Source organism: Homarus americanus, unplaced genomic scaffold (assembly GCF_018991925.1).
Source record: "Homarus americanus isolate GMGI-L3 unplaced genomic scaffold, GMGI_Hamer_2.0 scaffold44060, whole genome shotgun sequence".
Taxonomy (NCBI): Eukaryota; Metazoa; Arthropoda; class Malacostraca; order Decapoda; family Nephropidae; genus Homarus; species Homarus americanus.
Genome location: NW_024756871.1, coordinates 1704088 through 1715532, shown reverse-complemented (window position 1 = coordinate 1715532; position 11445 = coordinate 1704088). Strand labels below are relative to the sequence as shown.

General features: G+C 44.2%; 1 protein-coding gene across 1 annotated transcript in view; it reads left to right on the top strand.

Moving 5' to 3' along the window:
• LOC121856939 overlaps window positions 1–11445 on the top strand; it is a 53841-nt gene that overhangs the window by 27820 nt on the left and 14576 nt on the right. The gene's annotated exons all lie outside the window — the stretch shown is intronic.

Genomic DNA, 11445 nt, shown 5'->3' with positions numbered 1-11445 from the left:
GGAGGTGAGCTATGCCCTTACACTACCGAGTATCAGGGCATGGGGCATGTCTCACACGGCTGGATATCAGGGCATGGGGCATGTCTCGCTGCTTGTTGCTCTCCTTATCACCTACGTTATTACACAGGCCTTGTACAGTGTCTCGGGCAGTCCTCCTCAGCCCTGCTAAGTGTGGTTCCTCTGGCTTAACTTTCTTGCATCTGGCTTTGTATGGCTTTGTATATAATTTGGACTCGTTATATGGAAGTTTAGATAATTTTGTCTCGTTTTAGGGAAGTTTATATAATTTTGCCTCGTTTTAGGGAAGAATATAAATAGTTTTGCATCGTTTTAGGGAAGTTTATATAATTTTATCTCTTTTTAGGGAAATGTTATCAAATTTTGTCTCGTTTTCGGGAAGTTTATATAATTTTCTCTTGGTTCCAAACTTTCTATATAAAGTTCATCATATATTTCTTCCTTCATTTTATATCTTGTTTATTTTTTTTTTATAATTATGTCGTATTTAGCCAAGGTTAGTCTCTAAGCTCTTATTCTCTTTTCTCTCTTTCTCTCATCTTTATTGGTCCTGTCTCTTATCTAGGACTTTCTTGGTTACTTTTTGTCTCTCTCTCTCCTGTGTTTGTTAGTCCTTTCTCTTTTCTTTTCTTTCTCACATACCTTTGCTCCCATCTCGCTTGGTTTACGTCTCTCTCTCTCTCTCTCTCTCTCTCTCTCTCTCTTTCTGTGTATATCTTCCTGCTTATCTGTTTGTCTGTCTCGCTGTGTCCTTCTCTGTCTCTCTCTGTCTTTATCTCTGTCTCTCTGTCTGTCTCTCTCTCACCTCTGATATTTGATAACAAGTGTACACGTCTCCATGGCCTCATTATTTATTTATTTACAAGCAGTGACACCTATTAATTTGTTGTTGTTGTTGTTGTTGTTTTGCTTCTCCTCCTTCTTTTCCTTCTATCTTTTCTTCTTTCTTTTCATTCTTAGTTTTATTGTTGTTCTCTCTTATTCCCATTTTTATCCCTCTTCCTCCTTATCCATAATCCCCCCTCTTCCTTAGGCTGGCAGCACAATCCACCTCTGACACACACATACACACACACCTGAATCACTCATCATACGCTTTCATACGCAAACAAACACAGCATTTATCATCCTTTAACTAGGTCTGAGTGAGGTAGTTAAGTGTGTGTGTGTGTGTGTGGAGAGGAGGAGGATAATGAGGAGTATGAGGAGGGGGAGAAGGAAGATTAGGAGGAGGAGGACGAGGATAAGAGGAAAGGGAGAAGGAAGGATGACTATGATAAACTAACTTTTTGGAACTTCAGATGGCAGCACCAGCGGGGGTAACTATGGCCGGGGAAGGAACAGAAGTGGGTGCTGAAACTTACTCCCCAGTTCTTGGCAGTTTTACTGGTGTTTTACTGGTGTTTTATTGGCGTTTTATGGCGTTTTAATGAACTTTGCTGTGTTTTAACCGACCGCTGATAACACAAGAATACCCAGTGAATATTTGTGTCAAGTCTAGTGTTATTATTTATCGTTAGTGATAAGATACAAGTTGGTTTTTATAACCCTTGTGAATAGACTCGGAAATGGTACACGTGTTAATCTTATTCGGGCAGCCCAAAGGTCTTACGTACGCTGGATTTAAGGGTGAAAATAACTTATTCTACTCAAGGTACGTCTAGGAAACAGCCTTTGTTGACATGTATTGACTAGCTAGCATCTAATCGACCCCCCTAAATTAACACACACACACACACACACACACACACACAGGTCACGAAAGGAAGGAAAAGACTAGGTGATGGTATAGTGGTAGTGGCTAACCCAGCCTAACTTAACCTAACCTAACCTAACCCAGCCTAACTTAACCTAACCAAATTTAATCCGACCAACCTAATCAAAGTTACCCTAGACTAACCTAACACTACCTAACTTACCTTATCGAATTCTAACCGAACCTAACCTAACCTAACCTTGTGTGAAGGAGACCTGGTTCTCACGGGGCCTCAGGTGAATTCATCAGCCGCGACAGGTGTACTCATTAATTAAGCTGGAGCACAGGAAAGAAATCGAGGAGTGGTTGAAACTTGAGGTGTTTTATGACCTAGGGAATACGTTGGTTATCTGTCCGTGCGTAAGTTATGTTCTTATCTGGGTAGTCTTGAAGCTTCGTGTGTGTGTGTGTAGTGAGAGAGAGAGAGAGAGACGTGTAAGAAGGGCGTTAAGTGATGAATGTCCCTGGAGGAAGGGCAGGTGAGGTCGGGTTGGTAGTTCGGCCACACACCCCTAGATGGTGCTGCTCCGGTGGCTGCCAGTTCATTATTCCTCGCCACGAGTTATGAGTGCGAGAAAGACAGACAAAGCACAATAAAAATGACAAACTGACAAACAAACAAACGGGCTAATTAGAGTGATTTATATCTTGCCTTCTTACCCCTGCCCGTACCCACACACACACACATGAAAAACAAACACGCGAACTATCAATCTCTGGCATTATATTGGTCCGCAAGAGGGTGCGCGCGCAGTCAGCTGATTTATTTACCACAACAAAAACACAATAGTGACAACAAGAGCGAGAACTTCCTCACCAGCGTAACAATGAAAAGATCACCTGAAGATTAGCCCCCTTAGCTTATTTCACCTAAAGATTAACCTAACCTAATCTAACCTAACCAGGGGCAGATTGAGGGTCACATCTCGTCCCAGTAATGAGTTTCGTGAGACTAAAACTTTAAAAATTAAAAAAGAAAAACTATGTGCTAAAATCAAATGGAATTTAGGGAAGATCAAAGGCGACAATAGAGGGAAATGTACAGAAATATTAAACAAATGAACCAGAAAAAGGTAATAAATGGGGTGGAACTACTTAAAGCAATAAGATGCTGTTTGAGGTAGAAGGAGTAAAAGCGAGATGGGTAAAGTAGAGGAAAGAAACGAAAAGGAAATAAAGATTGAAATGCCAAGAAGTTGAGGCAGCTGTGAACAAAACAATAAAGCTTATGGGGTTGGTCTTCTTCCATCACAATTTAAAAACAAAAACAACAAATGGGCAAGAATGGGGTAAAATGTTCGACCAAAATATATAATTCTATAAACATCAATGGTGACCTTCCCAGTGACTTCAAAAACTCAATATTTGTATCATTACCTAAGAAGACAGGCGCCTTAGAGTGCACATATAGCTTAGAACAATAAGCTTGAAAAGTCCTGCCTATAAAGTTTTATTAAATACAATTTTAAGTTGAATAAATTTTAGAAAAGCCAGTGAGGTATCTGATTAAAATGGATTTAAAAAAGACATTACTGAAGGAGGTATTAGAATTAAAAGAATATATTTACTGTCAACAAGAGGCGGAGTAAGACAAGGCTGTGTTCTGTCTCCACCATTGGGAAGTAACATTAACTGTGATGGCAGATGTAACGAGAATAGGTCAAACAAAAACAGTATTTAATTATCTAAAAGACCTAATGAAAAGGGTTATCTTAGCTGCGTCAACTGTCTCTATGAATGCGTATCTGAAGTGACTAACTGACTTGGGATCTGACACTTTTTTTTTATTGCTCTGAGTTGTTCTTGCTACCCCCCCCTCCTCTCTTCTGACTCCTCCAACCTCTCAAAACAACAACAACAACAACAAAAACATCCGAAATTCATCCGAGCAGTCAACTTTAGATCCGAAACTCAACCGAAAATTTCACATCCACATCTGAAACACAACTGAACACTGCATCACACAACCGAAACACATCCGAATATTCAACTTCAGACCCCGAAACTCATCCGAACACCGCACCCTACCTCCGAAACTCATCCGAACACCGCACCCTACCTCCGAAACTCATCCGAACACCGCACCCTACCTCCGAAACTCACCCGAACGCTTAATCACACACCCGACACAAAAATCCGAACAGGCTGGCAACCCACGATAACTCATGACTCGGTAATTGATAATTTCTTTAAAAAAACAACAACGATAGAGCGATAAAGGTACACGGGAGAGAGAGAGAGAGAGAGAGAGAGAGAGAGAGACCACTACTGGCAGAAGGTATAACTTTTTCGTCAGGCGTGAATTTTCCTACGCGTGTCATTAACAAAGGTGAAAGTGTTCGACAGGCGATTGTGATGGCTCGTACTGGCAGTGTTATGAGTGTTTACCGTTGGTCTATTATCTATCTGTTCATCTATTAATTATCATCCATATTTTATCCAATTATCGGATTATGTAGCTTATTTCACCAGGTAGCCGAGGAAGGTAATGTGGAGTAGCCAGGTAATGTGGAGTAGCCAGGTAATGTGGAGTAGCCAGGTAATGTGGAGAAGCCAGGTGGAGTAGCCAGGTAAAATATCCCCCACGAACAAGACTGGAGTAGAGCCGCCCAGGTATAACACTTCCTCGTGTGGTAATTACAGGTATCATGTCTCACCTGTGTGGTCATTACCTTCTTACCTCCACTACCTCAGGGCGCCTCATACGTCTTCTTACTCCAACATGGCCTCAAAATTCCACAGTGACTCGACCCTGATTTAGTAATACCCGAATGACGTATATTTAATTGTCGGTGACGAACCAATCAAACACAAGCCCGAAGCAGACGTCACAGTGGGTTGAGGACCAATCGGCGAAATTTAATATATGACGTCATGGTAGTTAAGGACCAATCAACGATGATTAGGTCCAAAAGAGCTCGAATATTTGTTTCTTCCTATCGTGACCTGGTGGGCGATGTTCGCCAGGGCCGTCGATGCTGAGACAGGCGCGGCCACAGGACATGTAATTACTGGGCAGGAGATACAGTCGGCAGTCATGTTCACAGCGGTTACGGCAATAATTTAGAGCTGCTTATTTTCACGGGTATTCATCACCCCTGGACCCGAGACCTGTGTGACCTGTGAGCTGAACCTGTGAGCTTTACCTGTGTGACCTTTGAGCAGGACCTGTATGACCTGTGAGCAGTACCTGTGTGACCTGTACCTGTGTAACCTGCGAACGCTCCCCGTGTGACCTGCGAACTCTACCTGTGACCTGTGAACTGGACCTGTGTGACTAGTGAACTGGATCTATGTGCCCTATGAACTGGACGTGTAACTTGTGGGTTGGACCTGGTGGTTGGAGCTAACTAAATTGAGCAATAAATTTATCGTTACATAAATATTCACAAGGTAACAAACCTCTCCTCGTCTAGTTTTTCTTCTTCCTCTTTCTATCTCTTCTCTTTATTCTCTATCCTTCTCTCACCACCTTCAAGAGTCCCTCCCTCCTGTCACTACATGCAAGACAGCAGTATAAACACCTTAACATTGTGGAGGTCATTTGAATCCTCCTAATTGACCTCCTCTACTGGATCGACAGGAACTGGATCCTACATCAGCGGGTCTATAGAGGATCTGAACTCGTGGTCACCGTCTGGTAATTGGAGGATGAGCTGGAGTTATGCTCTCGTCAAGTCTACGAAAAAAAATATAAACGAATGGGAAAAACAAAAGTATAAACGTCTGAGGAAAAACAAAAAGTATAAACGTATGGAAAAACAAAATATAAACGTATGGAAAACAAAATATAAACGTATAGAAAAACAAAATATAAACGTATGGGAAAAACAAAATATAAACGTATGGAAAAACAAAATATAAACGTATAGAAAAACAAAATATAAACGTATAGAAAAACAAAATATAAACGTATGGGAAAAACAAAATATAAACGTATGGGAAAAACAAAATATAAACGGATCGTAGAACAAAAAGTATAAATTCTTGAAGAGACGTAAAGGGACAAGTGAACATCATGGCGGAATGTTTTTATTATTGATTATGTGTTTATCTTCTGTTTTATACGTAATATTATAAATATATTCAGAAAATTTTAGTATATACACAAACAGGCAAGTAGGAGTAAGTGTCAGTAGTCAGGGTGGGCGTCAGCAGGTAAGATAAGTGTCAGCAGGTAGGGGTGTGATGTCAGCAGAAAGGGGTGTGGCGTCAGCAGGTCGAGGTGTGGCGTCAGCAGGTCGGGGTGTGGTGTCAGCAGGCAGGGTGTGATGTTAGCAGGCAAGGGTATGTTGTGAGCAGACAGGGGTGTGGTGTGAGCAGACAGGAGGTGGTGTCTCAGCAGGCAGGGTGTGGGTGTCTGATACCTGGTGGCGGTGTCATTACAACAGGTAATGACCAGGGCCCACCACCCCCCCACGCTACCATATACGACCTCCTCAATTAGTGATGCTTATCTCGGTACAACATGCAGTGAGGCCGACCTCCTACCCTCCTTCCTCTTTCCTTGCCTCCCCCTTGTCCTTCTGTGTTGTGTGGCCTCACTGAAGAAGTCTCTGCCTCCTTCTCTTCCTAATTCCTTCCTTGCCTCTTCCCTTCCTTTCTTTGTCCTTCCCTCCCTCCTATCTAACCGTTGACGAGTCAAATAGACTCAACATAACCAAATATAAGTCAACCTAACCTAACCTAACCTAACCTAAGTCTTAATGATTGGATCAGATTGGATTTGGGGCCTATTAGGACTGAGGTCTATCTGACGTGTAGCCCCCCCCTCCTACAGTCCCCCGTCACCACCTCTTCCAAGCCTCCTCCACTCACACCTCTCCTCCACAATCCTCCTTCTACACCTCTCCTCCACAACACTCCTCCACCACTCACGCCTTCCACACTCCTCCACCAACACCTCCCTCCCACACCTCTCCTCCATAGTCTCCTCCACAACCCACTCCATCCCCTCACCAGGGATAGACTCGTATATCAATGTAATTTATCGTAGAAGATGAGAGAGAGAGATTACCCGAGTCTCCCTGTGATCTTATCATTGTCCTTATCAGTGTTTCATATATATTATTATCTGTTATCTGTTCTTGTCCGGGTCGTTCCATCATCCGTTTCTCTGGGGTCTGTTTGAATAATATTCCTTTGTGACAACACGAACGAATCTACAAGACCCTAACATGATTTTAACTGATGAAACCTAACCTAACCTAACCTAACCTAACCTAATCTAACCTAACCTAATCTAACCTAACCTAACCTATCCTAACCTAATCTAACCTAACGTACTCTCGTTTAATGACTTGAAGGATTGATTTGTTAGGTTATCTTTGGCTTGTGTTAGAGTACTTAATCAACCAGGTGAAATAAACTGTGGGTTAGGTTAGCTTAGGTTTCCACTTTATAAGGAAAAGTTTTCTCTCTTGCCAAATTAAATTGAGATCTGGACTCAGGTGTGTTACCTTATTAGTCAGGTGGTGGCCGCTATATCATGGGGGTTGATGAGGATGTCACCTGTACAGTGGTGTGTATGTGCTCACAACCTCACCTGCCCTGACTTTACACACGCGCGGGGTCACCTGATGAATCGACATACACACACATACATACATACATACATACATACATACATACATATATACATACATACATTAAAAACTAAGTGCACACATACGCATATACTTTATGGTCAGTCTTTCATGCACAAGTAAACACATACACAGTGTTACTACTGACTTACTGTGCTGTCACTCGGAATCGAGTATTACAATCATCCAGCTATGATACAATAATATGAGTTATTAAAGATATCACCTTCGTTGGTGAGCTCTAAGGTGACTCGAGAGGCTGATACGGGACCGGCTGGGCCGTCTACAGATGCTGCATAGACATCTGTGTACAGTAGGTGTTCAGGATCTCCTGTAGGTCGCGTTCAGTGTGAGCGACGAGGGGGAGGTCGTTTGTATTCTGAAGTTCAGTAATGGAAGCGGCCGGCACCTGTGTTCTTGCTTGAAGTCGTCTTATGTCGAAAAGTCCCTTCATCCGGTACTGGATGTCCACCCCGTCACCTAAATGTCACTGGCACGAGTAAGGAAGGCAGCCAAGGAAAGGGAAAAGAGAGTTGGTGCCAGTACACATCCATGTTTTACCCCCGTTGTGCCATTGTGCAGGACACTGCCGTTCATGCCATCGTGGAGTTGCCCTACATTGGCGATGAATTTTAGTGGGCAGCCAAAACGGCTGAGGGTCCGCCAGAGGGCTTCCCTCTCGACAGAGTCGAAGGCCTTAGTTAGGTCGATGAAGTACATGTACAGGTCACTTTAAGAGTTTTGGGGATTTCCTCCTCCTCCTCTCATATATTCTCCAGGAGAGAGTGGAGACGGCTAGTAAGCAGAGGTCCTCCTGCTTTATACACCTCGGCTGGGATTCCATCAGGCCCAGCGGCTTTGTTAATTTTCATCTGTTTGATAGCAGTAGCTACCTCATCCAGGGATGGAGGATAGCTGAGGTGGGTCAGCTCTGTGTGCTGATGGACTTGCAGGGTAGTCAGGACATCCACATCGGTGTTTCGGTTGAGTAGCGAATGGCAGTGCTCTTTCCAATGCTGATGGATGCCTTCTTCGTCTTTATTGAGGGAGTTGCCATCGGACGAGCGGAGGGAGGCTGTGCCATGAGCAATTGGGCCAAGAAATGCTTTAGCTGAACTGAAAATATCGCGCATCTTGTGTTTATCTGCAAATTTTTGCATTTCACACGTTTTATTTTTCAATCATTCGTTCCTTAGATTGCGAAGTTCGCGCCTCGCCGCCACTTCTTCTTTTGGAAGGAATCAGCTTTGGTCCGAGACTGAGGGTTGTTCTGCCAGTCGGTTAAAGCAGCGCACAGACAGGACCGGATTGCACTGCCTTCTTGATCCCAGTGCATACAAGAACACCTTTTCTAAGCCGACTAGGTGCAGAGTTGTGACTAGAAGCTCCCGACAGTCAACTCTGCCTGTTCCCGTCGCCATTCGTCTGTCGACATAGGGATTTTGGGGGTTTAGGGGTTTTGATGTCGATGAGAAGTATGATGAGCTGGATGATGGCTCCCATTTCCTGTTGGGTTTCGCCTTAGTAGCCTGTCCTTCTTGCATTGCCTTCACATGTCGGTTTAGTTGATGGGTTGCCACGTTGGTCACCACCTCCGCCTATACCGCCGTTGGGGTCTTCTTGGAGCTCTGTAAATATGTGTGCCTGATGCGGGGCTCCACCGTAGAATTTTCGTTCGGGGTTTACTCCAATAGCCTTATACCTACCAAGGTTAGGTTAATCCGCAAGGCAGCAGGGCAGTGGTTGGTAGGCACCAGGTCGTGTCCACATGCAGGTAGGGCTATGCACTGTCCTTCTGGGGCCCACTGCTGTTCCTAGATCCCCTGTTGGTCTAGCCTGAGCCCACGAGGCACCCAGGTACCGCGAGTTGCCACGAGGAGGCACAGCAGGAGTCTCAATGGTGAAGGCTGTGTACTGGCAGGGGAAGACTTAAGCAAGGTTGCTTCCCTGTTCACCACGAGGGCTAGCCAGTGGCGGTAGCTGAAAGTGAGAGGAAGCAAACAGTGCTTGCACCTTAATATTTAACACGAACATAATGCTGCCACTCTAGGTGCATTGCCCCCCCCCCCCTACACACGGGCCTCTGTACCTGCCATTAATCTCTCGTAAACAAAGGTATATCAGTCCTCAGGAAGCTGCTAGGATCACCTGAACATTAAACACCCTAACCTAACCTTGCCTTAGGGTGATTAATCTTCAGGTAAAATAAACTGGGGCTAATCTACAGGTGTTCTGACTACTGTATTGACAACACGACCTTGGTTACCTGTCACCTAACTCCCGGTTTAGGTACCTTCCAATCGCTAATTACCTGCACTACATGTAGACGCACCTTTCTTACCTGGCTGATATCACATGGTAAAGAGGTGAGGTTATTTGGTTTGTGGTACGTGAGCGATTGACCTCTTGGGTGAGCATTTAGGTACCCATACAGTGTTAGAGATACCCAGCTTCTGAAACCTAACCTAACATAACTTAACTTAACCTAACCTAACCATAATGATTGGGTCTCAAGCCAACTAATTAGGTTAAGTAAAGTTAAATTAGGTCAGGTTTCAAGCCAAGACGACGAACATTAACCTTCCTGGTGGTCCAGCCAGACAAAAGAGGGGACAAGCCACCTCAACAACGTCGACAACCACGTCAACAACAAGACCAACATCCGCCAACCCCCTCCCCCCCAACCCCCCCCCAAAAAAAAAATACACCATTGATGAAGATATCGAGACACCTGACCCATTTCGGGCTTCTGGTATGTCAATTAGATGAGAGAGCGGGTTATTGATGCCTAATTTAACCAACAGTTGCTGGAATTTGGCCATAAAAGGAGGAACAAGAACAAGACTAAGCACCATCGCCTCTTAGGGGTATTAGTAGCCTCAGCTGCCTAAACTAACCTCACCTTAAACATCTCCAGGTAAATTCCAGGCAGGTGCTAATCAGATCAACTATGATAGGAGATGTTGGCTGATAAATCGCTGGAAGAAGAAGGGGGAGGAGGAGGAGGAGAAGAAGAATGACGAGGAGGAGAATAATAATAATGAAGAAGAGGAGGACGGAGAATAGGAAGAAGAAGAAGAAGAAACATATTAATGACGTAAAGCAAAAATAAAGAATTTGACTGAAAAATATCTTCGGCTCGCCCACTACCTCCACCAATTTGCGTCTAGTTGTCCCGCTGAGGAGTTAACTGTACTCGTCCTGATGGTGCCCTGGTGTCTATTAGTCCTTCATCTAATGGGTTTCGATCCCAATGAGCTCCAGTGATCTAATGGGTCCTTCATCTAATGGGTTTCGATCCTAATAAACTCCAGTGATCTAATGGGGTCGGATCCCAGTTTGCCTTCAATACCGAGAGATTCTTAATAGTTCCGAGTTTTAATGGACCCTTAAATCTAATGGACACCCAGAAATTAATGATTTGGTGTATCTAGGTTAGGTTAAGTTGGGGATTATTAGAACTGGGACCTAAGTTTGGGGCCAATTTGAACTTTAACATATTAGAATTGGGATGTATTAGAACTCGTGCCTTTTGGAACTGGGACCTATTAAGACTGAAACCTATTAAGATGGGGACCTATTAAAACTGGGACCTATTAAAACTGATGCCTATTAGAACTGGGGCCTATTATAACTGGGACCTATTAAGACTGGAACCTATTAAGACTGGTACCTATTAAGACGGGGATCTATTAACACGAGAACCTTTTAGGACTAGGGCCCTCTAAGACTGGGGCCTACTAGGACTGGGGCCCATCTGAACTACGCCCCAGCTGGACATGACCAGGTTGAGGGCCGTAGACGGTATACGGTTGAAGGTGACAGGTGGTGATCGCGCCATCTGACACGACACGAGGCCGGTCAGGTAATAAGTGTGTCAGGACCCTCGTAGACACCGTAGTGGAGTCGTCGTGTCAAGGGGTCATGGTGGTGATGGTGTTGTGGTGGTGTAGTGGTGGTGATGGTGTTGTGGTGCTGTAGTAGTGGTAGTTGTGGTGATGGTGTTATAGCATTGATCGCGTTGTGGTGTTGTAGTCATGGTAGTGGTGGTGGTCTTGCAGTAATGGCGGTGATGATGATGATGTT